The sequence below is a fragment of the Hydractinia symbiolongicarpus genome, chromosome 1 (assembly GCF_029227915.1).
Source record: "Hydractinia symbiolongicarpus strain clone_291-10 chromosome 1, HSymV2.1, whole genome shotgun sequence".
In the NCBI taxonomy this organism is placed as follows: Eukaryota; Metazoa; Cnidaria; class Hydrozoa; order Anthoathecata; family Hydractiniidae; genus Hydractinia; species Hydractinia symbiolongicarpus.
Window position 1 is genome coordinate 7,064,279 of NC_079875.1, and position 17,030 is coordinate 7,081,308.

The following is a 17,030-nucleotide window of genomic DNA, read 5'->3' on the forward strand; positions in this document are numbered from 1 at the left end:
CATCTATATTATAGTATCCAAATGCGTCTGCCTGTCTGTCACACGCAAAGCGGTATATAAGAACGGACGAACCCGTGGATTTTTGCACGGACCAACGACTAGCATTCTTAAAAAGTTAGAACTTGAGTTATATGTTAAAATGATGCATTTTTGAATGCGGTCTAGTTTATCTGTAAACAGATGTCTTAAAAACGTCTTTCAAAATGCAGTAACATCTTCGTTCAGAGATGAGTCAATGGCTCTCTGCATGACCTGTTAGGCTCAATCTACAAACCAGGCATGTTCCAGGCATCAAATTCCTAGTCACCTGAAGTCAAATCCCAGAAAAATTCCTGTTGGCTTATGTATTTTCTAAACGCAGATAGTTTTTTACTTGGTTTGAATAACCTAAAATTATCTAAGTAGATGTAAACGTACCAAATCAAGTGTTTTTTCTACAATTAGATTGTCTGGAAGTTGTATCCATTTTGGTTGACAAGACATTAACAATCAAGATATTAATCACTTGAAATATGTCGATTTGTGAGTTATACAGTGGATTCATTCATTCATAACCAATGCGGGCCGTATATTTCGAATGCAAAAATAAGAACACATTTATGACAGCCGAGATTGGTTCAAACCAGTTTCCAAAACACGGGATACATTAGGCGCAGTAGCCAATCATGGCGAAAGAAGAAATACCTAGATCGCAGGGTTCCAGGTTGAAAAGTTAAACATATCTGCATGACAGGACGAAAGATGCTGGGCTTGCTGATACCTGACCATGCCTGCATAAAATACACACTAGGTCGTTAAGTAGCTATAGGTTAATTAACTGGATCTAGTTAAAAGCACTAAACTTTAGAATATAAATGCCGAAACTGAATAAAAATACATCCAAGCTAGTCAGGCGAATTTTCATATCGATATCTGAGGAATAAATTGAGATTTATAAATGTTAATTCTAGGTAATTGTTAAAATAAATTCTGGGAAAAGGAAAAAAAGAACGTTTACCTTGTTGTAATAGGTTATTATTATTTAGGTTTAGTAATAAGGAAATTATTATTATTATTATTATTATTATTATTATTATTATTATTATTATTATTATTATTATTATTATTATTATTATTATTATTATTATTATTATTATTATTATTATTATTATTATTATTATTATTATTATTATTATTATTATTATTATTATTATTATTATTATTATTATTATTATTATTATTATGATTATGATTATGATTATGATTATTACGATTATTATTATTATTATTATTATTATTATTATTATTATTATTATTATTATTATTATTATTATATCTCATGCTCAGTGCGAAGCAGAAAGGACAGATTCATGCTTTTATAGTCTCTGGCATGACTGGGTCGGGTTTTCAACCCAAGACCTCCCGCATTGGAAGCGAACACTCTACCAGAAGACTACCAGTTGGAATATTTTGGAATATTTTGTTGCAAATTATAAGAGTCCAATAAAAACTTAGTAGCGTTAGGCAACGGAGAATTTGTCGACAATAATGGTCCTTCTTTAATGATTATTTCAGAGAAATAAATTGACAATATTTTTAGGAAAGAGGAACAACCGTATCCCCTGGAGATAAACCACAGCGTTGGTGATGTTATTAAAAAATACTCCAAGTAAATGGGTTTCAAAACAACCTTTTGGAACAAAAATTCCAATTTAATCGCTGTAGGTAATATTCCAAGATATTTCCAGTTCAGTCAAATCCTAAAATAACTTTTAAAGCATATTTTTATAAAAAAAACAACAAAAAAAAAACTCGTGCAATGTCTCTAGTGGGATAGAAAACTAAACAAAGAAAAAAGTTAGGTGGACGCCTTTTTTATGGCCGTAAGCATATCGAAAAAAGTTAATTTTACGCAAAATTACTTACTTCTGGGAGTATTAAAGAAAAGAGCATTAGGCTCCAATTAGACCCGGGAGCAGTTCTTAATTAGCGATTCTATTTTAACAGAGTCCACAGTGATTTAAGGGTAGATTTTTGGAAGACAGCAGTGCGTAAAACTATCCTCTCCCCAGAGATTTATTTCGTTCTATAAAAGCATGTTTGTATAGAATTTTAATTATAACGACAAAGAGTTTGTTTAGTTGCACACAGAAGTTTAACTTTCTACGATAAGGTATGTGTAAATTTCTGATTTTCACGCTGCAATCCAGTATCTCAAAGTTCTCTTGTAAAAAAAAAATCAAAACGTTTGTGTGATAATTTGCATAATTCATTTTAATTTAGATGAAGTGTTGTGTCCTGATACTGTGTATACAAATTTATGCTGTGCTAGCAAATAGCGCTGACCGGTTTGTTGACAACAACAAATTGCAAATTGGTTTCGGTAAAGATTGTTACCTATTTTGGAGAGGAGATGAAGGCTATCGAAAAAACGGGGAGTTTAGATGCGGTTCCAAAAACGGTGATCCTATGTACGTTAAGAAGGCGAGGAATGGTTATTATTACATTGGAAGCGACATTGGTCCTTTGTTTTGGAATGGAAATCGCGGAGACACGAAAAATGCGGAATTTCGCAAAGGCCGATTGCCCAGCGATACATTTTGGATAAGAAAACAATCAGACGGACTTTACGCAATAGGTTATAACAACTGTCCTTTATATTGGCGAGGAGATAAAGGCAACGTTAAAAATGCCGAATTTCGATGCGGGAAACCTATTTCTGACACTTTCTGGATCAAAGGTGATGGTTGCAAAATATCAAAGATACATATCATAGACAACGGGGATGATGCATCTCCCGATGGGGAAGAAATTGTTGGCGTAACGACAGCAGGAAGCTGCTCAGCTGGAAGTAATACGTTGGTATTAACGACCACCAAGGAAGTTACGGAAGAAGTGGGTGTAGAAATTTCGAGATCTGTCGAACACAACTGGGAGGTAAGCGCAAGTGTTACCGTCGAAGCTAGTGCAAAATTTCTTGGCTCAGGTGGATCTGTGTCGGCTACGGTTGGAACGTCCGTCGGAGGATCAGTAAGTTATGGCAGTTCGAGAAGTAAAAGCACTTCGCAGAGTACTTCGTCTAGTTCGGGCGTCGAAGTTTCTTATGCTACACCTGGTGGTGCGTTGATTGTCGGCTTCGTGAAGAGATACAAGTTTGACAAGACTAGAATACCTGCAAAGGTCACCGTCTCCTGTAAAGGTGGTTATCAATTTAAATACAGTACACACATTAAATTAAAATCAAAAACATATGGCCATACCTTTTTCAAGCACTACAGAGGTACGTTTTTCCCAGGGAAATGTAACAAAAACAGCGTGGATTGTATCTACCGTGATTCTTACAGAAGCTACAAAAGTTTAATCGAAGCCGGAAGAAAATTTTCACAGTGTTTTAAAAACAGAGTTGGACAAATGGCAAAAAAGAGCTTTTTGTAAAGTTGAATGTAATATAATTCCGGTGCTAGAAATAACTTCTATTTGTTAATACTTCGTTTTAAAGTCGAGGATTTTCTCGTGCATGTTGCCTAGACTGCGCTCTTTAACAAAGTCCTACATACTATTCTTGTGCGCTAGTGCATAGCTGCGGAAAATAAGCATAAAAAGCATATTTTGTTTTTAGTCAAAATTCAATAGGAATATATGAAACATTTATGTTTAACGCGCAATATTTCCGTTGTGCGTCTCTGCACAACGGAAATCTCAGAAAATATCCACACAACGAATTATGCGGCAGTTTTTTGTGCGTATAGTGACAGGTTCGTGTGTTGGAGAACAGGAAGATATTTGTTATAAAACTCTTGGAGTAAAAGAGAAGCTGTTCAGGGATTTTAGAGCGCTTTTCAGGTTTCAAGTTTTAAAATAAAATTTGCATTTTACAAAATCTCCTATTGCAAAGCAGGATTTGTTACCTACTTGGAGAAAGGTTTCTACAGAATTCATGCACGATTTGCACATCAATATGTTAGATGCTTTAAACAAACGCTTGATGTTTAAACAATGGTATAGCAGAACAGATATTGCGGTGTGATTTACATTTAAAACGTAAATTAGTAAGAGTTTCACAACATATTTCAATAATCGATACAAATATCCTTTAGATTTCGACCTAACGGTGTATAGCATAGCCGTTTAGCATCAGCTACTTCAGTTTCCTCTTTTTTTGTAATTCCTATAAGAATCATTAATTTTTAAGCAGTTTTTAATGCTTTTGAGCTACATATAAAGTTTATTAAAGTATTGCACCACCTTGCTACCTATTTATCCTAGCCCGTAGTTACGCAAGAATCTAACCTACTAGAGGCAGTTTTATGTTCTATTCAGGTATGGCATAATATAATGCTGTGTTATTGCCTACCAGTCAGCTATGACTAGGTATTGATAGACTAAGTGTCAAAGGCATATAGTTTGTGAAGTAATTCTAAAGGATTTTCAGACACAAAATTGTTTGACTGTGAAGTGATATTCACAACCAGTTTTTACTTTTTACTTTTAAATAATGCGCAAGCTTATTCTGTGAAATGATGTTTGTTAATCCTATTTATGTCTGGAAAATTAAGGGTCTTATATTCAGGGCATGAATCAACCCGCTTTCAATATCTAGGTCACCACTTGACCTAAGCAAATTAAAAAATTGTGCAATGTTGACACAGAGAAGAGAAATTGATATAAGGTACAACTGATCAGCAGTTTAAGAGAAGTAATTTTTGTTTATAACGGTACGTTTTGTATGAGTTATCATACAGCGTAGTAAAATTTCAAGTAAGTCAGATAATGTCTGAATAAATGTGTCTTGGTTGTTGTGTTAATATTTAGAATGTGTAAAAGATTTTCCTAAAATGTTTGTCTCCATCTCACCCGATCATTTTAATCGTGCGAATTAGTTTTATTGTTTTCTTTGTAAACATTGATATTCATTGGAATGATAGTAGTGAAAATGCCTTTTGGCTCCACTTTATTAAACCGGTCTAAAACCATCATTTGAAAAAAAAAGCGATAAAGGCTTAATCTGTCGAAATATGCGCCGGGGATTCTGTTGTAGCAGTACTGCAGCCTGCTCCGGATGCATTATATCACGGGACAGAGTTATATTTTGCTTAAAACCTGATGTATCAATAAAAGCTAAAAATGTTCAACAAAACAACAAGTCAAGTCAAGTTAAAGAAACAAAAAAATTTTCTATTACTATTCCTATTCTTATTTATATTATTGAAATTATTTACCTAGCATAGCCTCTTCAGTTCCTGTTGGTACTGATTTCCAGAAAGGTCCTGCGAAGAGGGTCCTAACGTATTTGAAGGTCCCATTTGAGCTACAAAAATCTTACAAACGGACAACTCCATCAGACAACCACCTAAGATATGAATCTTATTCTCATGCTCAGTGCGAAGCAGAAAGGACAGATTCATGCTTTTATAGTCTCTGGCATGACTCGGTCGAGGTTTCAACCCAAGACCTCCCGCGTTGGAAGCGAAAGCTCTACCAGAATAAGGTATGTGTAAATTTCTGATTTTCACGCTGCAATCCAGTATCTCAAAGTTCTCTTGTAAAAAAAAAATCAAAACGTTTGTGTGATAATTTGCATAATTCATTTTAATTTAGATGAAGTGTTGTGTCCTGATACTGTGTATACAAATTTATGCTGTGCTAGCAAATAGCGCTGACCGGTTTGTTGACAACAACAAATTGCTAATTGGTTTCGGTAAAGATTGTTACCTATTTTGGAGAGGAGATGAAGGCTATCGAAAAAACGGGGAGTTTAGATGCGGTTCCAAAAACGGTGATCCTATGTACGTTAAGAAGGCGAGGAATGGTTATTATTACATTGGAAGCGACATTGGTCCTTTGTTTTGGAATGGAAATCGCGGAGACACGAAAAATGCGGAATTTCGCAAAGGCCGATTGCCCAGCGATACATTTTGGATAAGAAAACAATCAGACGGACTTTACGCAATAGGTTATAACAACTGTCCTTTATATTGGCGAGGAGATAAAGGCAACGTTAAAAATGCCGAATTTCGATGCGGGAAACCTATTTCTGACACTTTCTGGATCAAAGGTGATGGTTGCAAAATATCAAAGATACATATCATAGACAACGGGGATGATGCATCTCCCGATGGGGAAGAAATTGTCGGCGTAACGACAGCAGGAAGCTGCTCAGCTGGAAGTAATACGTTGGTATTAACGACCACCAAGGAAGTTACGGAAGAAGTGGGTGTAGAAATTTCGAGATCTGTCGAACACAACTGGCAGGTAAGCGCAAGTGTTACCGTCGAAGCTAGTGCAAAATTTCTTGGCTCAGGTGGATCTGTGTCGGCTACGGTTGAAACGTCCGTCGGAGGATCAGTAAGTTACGGCAGTTCGAGAAGTAAAAGCACTTCGCAGAGTACTTCGTCTAGTTCGGGCGTCGAAGTTTCTTATGCTACACCTGGTGGTGCGTTGATTGTCGGCTTCGTGAAGAGATACAAGTTTGACAAGACTAGAATACCTGCAAAGGTCACCGTCTCCTGTAAAGGTGGTTATCAATTTAAATACAGTACACACATTAAATTAAAATCGAAAACATATGGCCATACCTTTTTCAAGCACTACAGAGGTACGTTTTTCCCAGGGAAATGTAACAAAAACAGCGTGGATTGTATCTACCGTGATTCTTACAGAAGCTACAAAAGTGTAATCGAAGCCGGAAGAAAATTTTCACAGTGTTTTAAAAACAGAGTTGGACAAATGGCAAAAAAGAGCTTTTTGTAAAGTTGAATGTAATATAATTCCGGTGCTAAAAATAACTTCTATTTGTTAATACTTCGTTTTAAAGTCGAGGATTTTCTCGTGCATGTTGCCTAGACTGCGCTCTTTAACAAAGTCCTACATACTATTCTTGTGCGCTAGTGCAAAGCTGCGTAAAATAAGCATAAAAAGCATCTTTTGTTTTTAGTCAAAATTCAATAGGAATATATGAAACATTTATGTTTAACGCGCAATATTTCCGTTGTGCGTCTCTGCACAACGGAAATCTCAGAAAATATCAGAAAGCGTCAGAAAATATGTTTGAACACCCAGGCTTACATTACACACAACGAATTATGCGGCAGTTTTTTGTGCGTATAGTGACAGGTTCGTGTGTTGGAGAACAGGAAGATATTTGTTATAAAACTCTTAAGAAGAGAAGCTGTTCAGGGATTTTAGAGCGCTTTTCAGGTTTCAAGTTTTTAAATAAAATTTGCATTTTACAAAATCTCCTATTGCAAAGCAGGATTTGCTACCTACTTGGAGAAAGGTTTCTACAGAATTCCTGCACGGTTTACACATCAATATGTTAGATGCTTTAAACAGACAGACATAGTTGAAGCTTGAGATGTGTAAACACATATCAGAACAGATATTGAGGTGTGATTTTCATTTAAAACGTAAATTAGTAAGAGTTTCACAACATATTTCAATAAACCATACAAATATCCTTTAGATTTCGGCCTAACGGTGTATAGCATAGCCGTTTAGCATCAGCTATTTCAGTTTCCTCTTTTTTTGTAATTCCTATAAGAATCATTAATTTTTAAGCAGTTTTTAATGCTTTTGAGCTACATATAAAGTTTATTAAAGTATTGCACCACCTTGCTACCTATTTATCCTAGCCCGTAGTTACGCAAGAATCTAACCTACTAGAGGCAGTTTTATGTTCTATTCAGGTATGGCATAATATAATGCTGTGTTATTGCCTACCAGTCAGCTATGACTAGGTATTGATAGACTAAGTGTCAAAGGCATATAGTTTGTGAAGTAATTCTAAAGGATTTTCAGACACAAAATTGTTTGACTGTGAAGTGATATTCACAACCAGTTTTTACTTTTTACTTTTAAATAATGCGCAAGCTTATTCTGTGAAATGATGTTTGTTAATCCTATTTATGTCTGGAAAATTAAGGGTCTTATATTCAGGGCATGAATCAACCCGCTTTCAATATCTAGGTCACCACTTGACCTAAGCAAATTAAAAAATTGTGCAATGTTGACACAGAGAAGAGAAATTGATATAAGGTACAACTGATCAGCAGTTTAAGAGAAGTAATTTTTGTTTATAACGGTACGTTTTGTATGAGTTATCATACAGCGTAGTAAAATTTCAAGTAAGTCAGATAATGTCTGAATAAATGTGTCTTGGTTGTTGTGTTAATATTTAGAATGTGTAAAAGATTTTCCTAAAATGTTTGTCTCCATCTCACCCGATCATTTTAATCGTGCGAATTGGTTTTATTGTTTTCTTTGTAAACATTGATATTCATTGGAATGATAGTAGTGAAAATGCCTTTTGGCTCCACTTTATTAAACCGGTCTAAAACCATCATTTGAAAAAAAAAGCGATAAAGGCTTAATCTGTCGAAATATGCGCCGGGGATTCTGTTGTAGCAGTACTGCAGCCTGCTCCGGATGCATTATATCACGGGACAGAGTTATATTTTGCTTAAAACCTGATGTATCAATAAAAGCTAAAAATGTTCAACAAAACAACAAGTCAAGTCAAGTTAAAGAAACAAAAAAATTTTCTATTACTATTCCTATTCTTATTTATATTATTGAAATTATTTACCTAGCATAGCCTCTTCAGTTCCTGTTGGTACTGATTTCCAGAAAGGTCCTGCGAAGAGGGTCCTAACGTATTTGAAGGTCCCATTTGAGCTACAAAAATCTTACAAACGGACAACTCCATCAGACAACCACCTAAGATATGAATCTTATTCTCATGCTCAGTGCGAAGCAGAAAGGACAGATTCATGCTTTTATAGTCTCTGGCATGACTCGGTCGAGGTTTCAACCCAAGACCTCCCGCGTTGGAAGCGAAAGCTCTACCAGAAGACTACCAGTTGGAATATTTTGGAATACTTTGTTGCAAATTATAAGAGTCCAATAAAAACTTAGTAGCGTTAGGCAACGGAGAATTAGTCGACAATAATGGTCCTTCTTTAATGATTATTTCAGAGAAATAAATTGACAATATTTTTAGGAAAGAGGAACAACCGTATCCCCTGGAGATAAACCACAGCGTTCGTGATGTTATTAAAAAATACTCCAAGTAAATGGGTTTCAAAACAACCTTTTGGAACAAAAATTCCAATTTAACCGCTGTAGGTATTATTCCAAGATATTTCCAGTTCAGTCAAATCCTAAAATAACTTTTAAAGCATATTTTTATAAAAAAAAAACAAAAAAAAACTCGTGCAATGTCTCTAGTGGGATAGAAAACTAAACAAAGAAAAAAGTTAGGTGGACGCCTTTTTTATGGCCGTAAGCATATCGAAAAAAGTTAATTTTACGCAAAATTACTTACTTCTGGGAGTATTAAAGAAAAGAGCATTAGGCTCCAATTAGACCCGGGAGCAGTTCTTAATTAGCGATTCTATTTTAACAGAGTCCACAGTGATTTAAGGGTAGATTTTTGGAAGACAGCAGTGCGTAAAACTATCCTCTCCCCAGAGATTTATTTCGTTCTATAAAAGCATGTTTGTATAGAATTTTAATTATAACGACAAAGAGTTTGTTTAGTTGCACACAGAAGTTTAACTTTCTACGATAAGGTATGTGTAAATTTCTGATTTTCACGCTGCAATCCAGTATCTCAAATTTCTCTTGTAAAAAAAAAATCAAAACGTTTGTGTGATAATTTGCATAATTCATTTTAATTTAGATGAAGTGTTGTGTCCTGATACTGTGTATACAAATTTATGCTGTGCTAGCAAATAGCGCTGACCGGTTTGTTGACAACAACAAATTGCAAATTGGTTTCGGTAAAGATTGTTACCTATTTTGGAGAGGAGATGAAGGCTATCGAAAAAACGGGGAGTTTAGATGCGGTTCCAAAAACGGTGATCCTATGTACGTTAAGAAGGCGAGGAATGGTTATTATTACATTGGAAGCGACATTGGTCCTTTGTTTTGGAATGGAAATCGCGGAGACACGAAAAATGCGGAATTTCGCAAAGGCCAATTGCCCAGCGATACATTTTGGATAAGAAAACAATCAGACGGACTTTACGCAATAGGTTATAACAACTGTCCTTTATATTGGCGAGGAGATAAAGGCAACGTTAAAAATGCCGAATTTCGATGCGGGAAACCTATTTCTGACACTTTCTGGATCAAAGGTGATGGTTGCAAAATATCAAAGATACATATCATAGACAACGGGGATGATGCATCTCCCGATGGGGAAGAAATTGTTGGCGTAACGACAGCAGGAAGCTGCTCAGCTGGAAGTAATACGTTGGTATTAACGACCACCAAGGAAGTTACGGAAGAAGTGGGTGTAGAAATTTCGAGATCTGTCGAACACAACTGGGAGGTAAGCGCAAGTGTTACCGTCGAAGCTAGTGCAAAATTTCTTGGCTCAGGTGGATCTGTGTCGGCTACGGTTGGAACGTCCGTCGGAGGATCAGTAAGTTATGGCAGTTCGAGAAGTAAAAGCACTTCGCAGAGTACTTCGTCTAGTTCGGGCGTCGAAGTTTCTTATGCTACACCTGGTGGTGCGTTGATTGTCGGCTTCGTGAAGAGATACAAGTTTGACAAGACTAGAATACCTGCAAAGGTCACCGTCTCCTGTAAAGGTGGTTATCAATTTAAATACAGTACACACATTAAATTAAAATCAAAAACATATGGCCATACCTTTTTCAAGCACTACAGAGGTACGTTTTTCCCAGGGAAATGTAACAAAAACAGCGTGGATTGTATCTATCGTGATTCTTACAGAAGCTACAAAAGTTTAATCGAAGCCGGAAGAAAATTTTCACAGTGTTTTAAAAACAGAGTTGGACAAATGGCAAAAAAGAGCTTTTTGTAAAGTTGAATGTAATATAATTCCGGTGCTAGAAATAACTTCTATTTGTTAATACTTCGTTTTAAAGTCGAGGATTTTCTCGTGCATGTTGCCTAGACTGCGCTCTTTAACAAAGTCCTACATACTATTCTTGTGCGCTAGTGCATAGCTGCGGAAAATAAGCATAAAAAGCATATTTTGTTTTTAGTCAAAATTCAATAAGAATATATGAAACATTTATGTTTAACGCGTAATATATCCGTTGTGCCTCTCTGCACAACGGAAATCTCAGAACATATCAGAAAGCGTCAGAAAATATGTTTGAACACCCAGGCTTACATTACACACAACGAATTATGCGGCAGTTTTTTGTGCGTATAGCGACAGGTTCGTGTGTTGGAGAACAGGAAGATATTTGTTGTAAAACTCTTGGAGTAAAAGAGAAGCTGTTCAGGGATTTTAGAGCTCTTTTCAGGTTTCAAGTTTTAAAATTTGCATTTTACAAAATCTCCTATTGCAAAGCAGGATTTGTTACCTACTTGGAGAAAGGTTTCTACAGAATTCATGCACGATTTGCACATCAATATGTTAGATGCCTTAAACAGACAGACAAAGTTGAAGCTTGAGATGTTTAAACAATGGTAAAGCAGAACAGATATTGCGGTGTGATTTACATTTAAAACGTAAATTAGTAAGAGTTTCACAACATATTTCAATAATCGATACAAATATCCTTTAGATTTCGACCTAACGGTGTATAGCATAGCCGTTTATCATCAGCTATTTCAGTTTCTTCTTTTTTTGTAATTCCTATAAGAATCATTAATTTTTAAGCAGTTTTTAATGCTTTTGAGCCACATATAAAGTTTATTAAAGTATTGCACCGCCTTGCTACCTATTTATCCTAGCCCATATTTACACAAGAATCTAACCTACTAGAGGCAGTTTTATGTTCTATTCAGGTATGGCATATTATAATGCTGTGTTATTGCCTACCAGTCAGCTATGACTAGGTATTGATAGACTAAGTGTCAAAGGCATATAGTTTGTGAAGTAATTCTAAAGGCTTTTCAGCCACAAAATTGTTTGACTGTGAAGTGATATTCACAACCAGTTTTTACTTTTTACTTTTAAATAATGCGCAAGCTTATTCTGTGAAATGATGTTTGTTAATCCTATTTATGTCTGGACAATTAAGGGTCTTATATTCAGTGCATAAATCAACCCGCTTTCAATATCTAGGTCACCACTTGACCTAAGCAAATTAAAAAATTGTGCAATGTTGACACAGAGAAGAGAAATTGATATAAGGTACAACTGATCAGCAATTTAAGAGAAGTAATTTTTGTTTATAACGGTACGTTTTGTATGAGTTATCATACAGCCTAGTAAAATTTCAAGTAAGTCAGATAATGTCAGAATAAATGTGTCTTGGTTGTGTAATACACTTTCCCTTTTGTTAATATTTAGAATGTGTAAAAGATTTTCCTAAAATGTTTGTCTTCATCTCACCCGATCATTTTAATCGTGCGAATTGGTTTTATTGTTTTCTTTGTTAACATTGATATTCATTGGAATGATAGTAGTGAAAAATGCCTTTTGGCTCCACTTTATTAAACCGGTCTAAAACCATCATTTGAAAAAAAAAGCAATAAAGGCTTAATCTGTCGAAATATGCGCCGGGGATTCTGTTGTAGCAGTACTGCAGCCTGCTCCGGATGCATTATATCACGGGACAGAGTTATTTTTTGCTTAAAACCTGATGTATCAATAAAAGCTAAAAATGTTCAACAAAACAACAAATCAAGTCAAGTTAAAGAAACAAAAAAATTTTCTATTACTATTCTTATTCTTATTCTTAGGCTAGCCTCTTCAATTCCTGTTGATACTGCTTTCCAGAAAGGTCCTGCGAAGAGGGTCCTAACGTATTTCAAGGTCCCATTTAAGCTACAAAAATCTTACAAACGGACAACTCCATCAGACAACCACCTAAGATATCAATCTTATTCTCATGCTCAGTGCGAAGCAGAAAGGACAGATTCATGCTTTTATAGTCTCTGGCATGACTCGGTCGAGGTTTCAACCCAAGACCTCCCGCGTTGGAAGCGAAAGCTCTACCAGAAGACTAGCAGTTGGAATATTTTGGAATACTTTGTTGCAAATGATGTAATGTAAAAAAAAATTAGCAAAGGCGCTATTCCCGTGGTAATCCCTTACATGTTTCCGTTTTTTGAACATGTGACTTTGTGGCTATCATATGTTCGGTTTTTTGTTAATAATCCAATAACATTGGTGATATTGGTGTTAAGTTGTAGATACTAGCTAAATTGCGAGATCGTCAGTTGATTACTACCGTCATCAGAATTTTCAGCCCCGTCCGGGTATGGACTAATCAATAATTCCTCGTGGTAGCGGGCCATGCTTTAGCAAGCATTCTCTATTAGCTAGGAGTATCAAATGTTGTAAAGTAGGTAAATGTTACTCACCATTTCCGTTGCTAGCGTCAAATTCGCTTGAACTGAAGAGATCGTTAGTCTGCATGATGAAATATTTATTTGATTTAATAAAAAAACGTTATTTTGAATAGTGTTGCTACGTTCTTGTTTCTGTTGTAAGAGGTCGTTATATGGCCATTCTAAGTCTTATATATTGCTTCGGTAGGGCCGTTTGAGGGTCGTTTTTATTTATTTATTTTTTTTTTTTTTATTGTTCAGTCTTGTAGTTGTCATAGAAACCGATGTTTAAACTGAATGTGCGCACAGATTTATAAACGCAATTTTATCTTCAAAGCGTTTCAAGGCAAGATAGTGCGCAGGTTTCTATCATTCGTGTATGCTTTCTTGAATCCAGATGATATGCCTATCACTTATTACACAGGATTTCTGCGTTGTTAAGATAGTATAAGTCGTTATTATCACTATTTCATCATTACATCCAACCTCGTTTCCAGTGCTACGAATATTTATTTGTAATCTATATCAGCCTTGTATGAAAAGTTAAATTCTAGCCATATGGTTCAGTGTTAAAGTTGTATTTTCAGGAACCCTTTTATGGGTCGTAATTGTGTAATTTATTGATTGATTTATTTAAAGTGGATGAGTGTAGTTGTCATAGAATTGAGAGTTTTTTAGTCAAACCGAATGTGAGTGCAGATGGAAGATTTTGTCATGTTGTTATGGAAACGAGATTTTTTCTTCGTATCGTTTCACAGTAAGGTAGTACCAAGGTTGTAACAGTTAACTTCTGCACCCAGTTATCTCTGCTTACACAGTTATCAAATATTATATATACACATGCACGTATTATGTTCATTTTCACGCGTATGTGAGTTTGTTATTAAGTTTTTATCATAAAATTACTTGGTTTTGTGTGTATTAATTAGTTTGTAAATTAATTTTACAACCCATTCCACAGGCTATGATATATATTTGGATATCAGACTAACGAATAAAATGGCAAAACGCTAGCATGCAGTATTTTGCTAAATATCAAAAAACTGTTTTGGGTGTAACAATTTTATTATGATATTAATAAACTGAATGTTATACAAATCGAATAAACGTAAAAATTATAAAAGTTATATTGAAAGGCAGTGGTCAGCAGATCTCATCTTTGCTCTGATTAAATATTCCTGTATATTTTTATGCTTGGTGAAAATCAAGAATGGTTTGGTTGGAAAAACGAGTCGCAGAGCAGGGTCGCTCTCAATTATAAACCAATACTTGTGTAGTATTCGTTTAAGCGTTGTAAATTTTTCGTGGTAAGGTAAAATAAAAAGTAGAATTTGTTTGTCTTTGTTTTGGTCTCTGTCAGCATCACCACTATTGTCAGCGGTTCTAAAATGTATTCGTTTTTTATTAAACTTAGTACGTCTGATTGCTTTAATTTGGCGATTTTCCTGAATATTTCATCAACAAGCCGACCTTTGTATCCTCTGGTCAGCAAAATACTTTTAAGTTCATCGAGCTCACATTTTAAAATGCTATCTTGACTTGTTATCATGCGATAGCGGAGTGCTTGCGAATAAATTATACCCCTTTTGGTATGGTGAGGGTGATACGACGTAAAATGTAATAGTGCTCTGCTGTCAGTTGGTTTTATAAATAATTTGGTTTTGAGTTTTCTCGAGCGTTTATCTAAATAGATAGTCGTATCCAAAAAACTAATTTCCTCTGTTGAATATTCATAGGTGAATTTTATTGTAGGGTGTATTGAATTTAGATATATGAAAAATTTGTGTAGTTCTTCTTCACTGTGTTCCCATATAAAGAATATGTCGTCTAGGAAACGAAGAAATATAGTGATTAAATTTGGAAACTTATCGAAAATAAACACCTGCTCAAAAAGACCCAGGAATAATGATGCGTATGGTGGTGCCACCTTCGTACCCATGGCTGTGCCAAGTAACTGCAGATATATTTCATTTAGGAACATGAAATAGTTATTTTTCAGTATAAACGAAAACAACGTTCGTATTACATGTTCATTGGGTGTGAATGAAGGCAGTGTGTTTCTGTATTTTCTAATGAAATGAATACACGCATCAACTCCTTCTTGATGAGGGAAATTGGTGTAAAGTGAGGATACGTCTGCTGATACAAGTAAAACGTGTTCATTTTGTGCCGGTATGGTTTGTAACCGTTGTATTAGATGTTTGGTGTCCTTTACATAGGATTTTAATTTTGGTAAGAGAGGTTGCAGGCAAAGCTTTAAAAATTCTGAGATATTTTCAGTTATAGAGTTAACGGCTGAAACTATTGGTCGTCCTGGAATGCCATCCTTATGAATTTTTGGCAGTATGTAAAATAGGGGCATTCTAGTGTTTTCAGGTGGTGTTAAAAATTTGGCCGTGTTTTTGTTTATGTTGTGTCGACATAGAGAAATTTCTATGAAACTGTTGATATTAGTTTTAAGGTCTTTGCTAGGGTCAGTTTTCATTTTTGCGTAATATTTGTTGTTGGAGAGGTGGTCATAAACTTTTCTAATGTAGTCATCTTTACTCATGATGACTACACGACCACCCTTATCTGCTTTTTTAATCACTATATTTCGGTTTTTTGATAATTTCAATAGACATTTCCTTTCGCTACGAGTAAGATTACTCTGGCATCTCAACAGGGGAAATTTAGTGGTAAAATCGCATAAATCTCTTTTTACCAGGGCAAAAAAGTTTTGTAGGTTTTTATGTTGTGGTTCAGGTGCAAGCCAGTTAGATTTTCTATGGAGCTCATTGCGGGGGTGTGGTTTGTTAATAAAAAAATACCTTGTTGCCATACGATTGCGCAAGTTCGCAAAAGCATTTTTCACAGGCTGACAGGTGTTGACAGCTGAGGGTGTTGGGACGTAAAACTTAGTAGCGTTAGGCAACGGAGAATTTGTCGACAATAATGGTCCTTCTTTAATGATTATTTCAGAGAAATAAACTGACAATATTTTTAGGAAAGAGGAACAACCGTATCCCCTGGAGATAAACCACAGCGTTGGTGATGTTATTAAAAAATACTCCAAGTAAATGGGTTTCAAAACAACCTTTTGGAACAAAAATTCCAATTTAACCGCTGTAGGTATTATTCCAAGATATTTCCAGTTCAGTCAAATCCTAAAATAACTTTTAAAGCATATTTTTATAAAAAAAAAAAACAAAAAAAAACTCGTGCAATGTCTCTAGTGGGATAGAAAACTAAACAAAGAAAAAAGTTAGGTGGACGCCTTTTTTATGGCCGTAAGCATATCGAAAAAAGTTAATTTTACGCAAAATTACTTACTTCTGGGAGTATTAAAGAAAAGAGCATTAGGCTCCAATTAGACCCAGGAGCAGTTCTTAATTAGCGATTCTATTTTAACAGAGTCCACAGTGATTTAAGGGTAGATTTTTGGAAGACAGCAGTGCGTAAAACTATCCTCTCCCCAGAGATTTATTTCGTTCTATAAAAGCATGTTTGTATTGAATTTTAATTATAACGACAAAGAGTTTGTTTAGTTGCACACAGAAGTTTAACTTTCTACGATAAGGTATGTGTAAATTTCTGATTTTCACGCTGCAATCCAGTATCTCAAAGTTCTCTTGTAAAAAAAAAATCAAAACGTTTGTGTGATAATTTGCATAATTCATTTTAATTTAGATGAAGTGTTGTGTCCTGATACTGTGTATACAAATTTATGCTGTGCTAGCAAATAGCGCTGACCGGTTTGTTGACAACAACAAATTGCAAATTGGTTGCGGTAAACATTGTTACCTATTTTG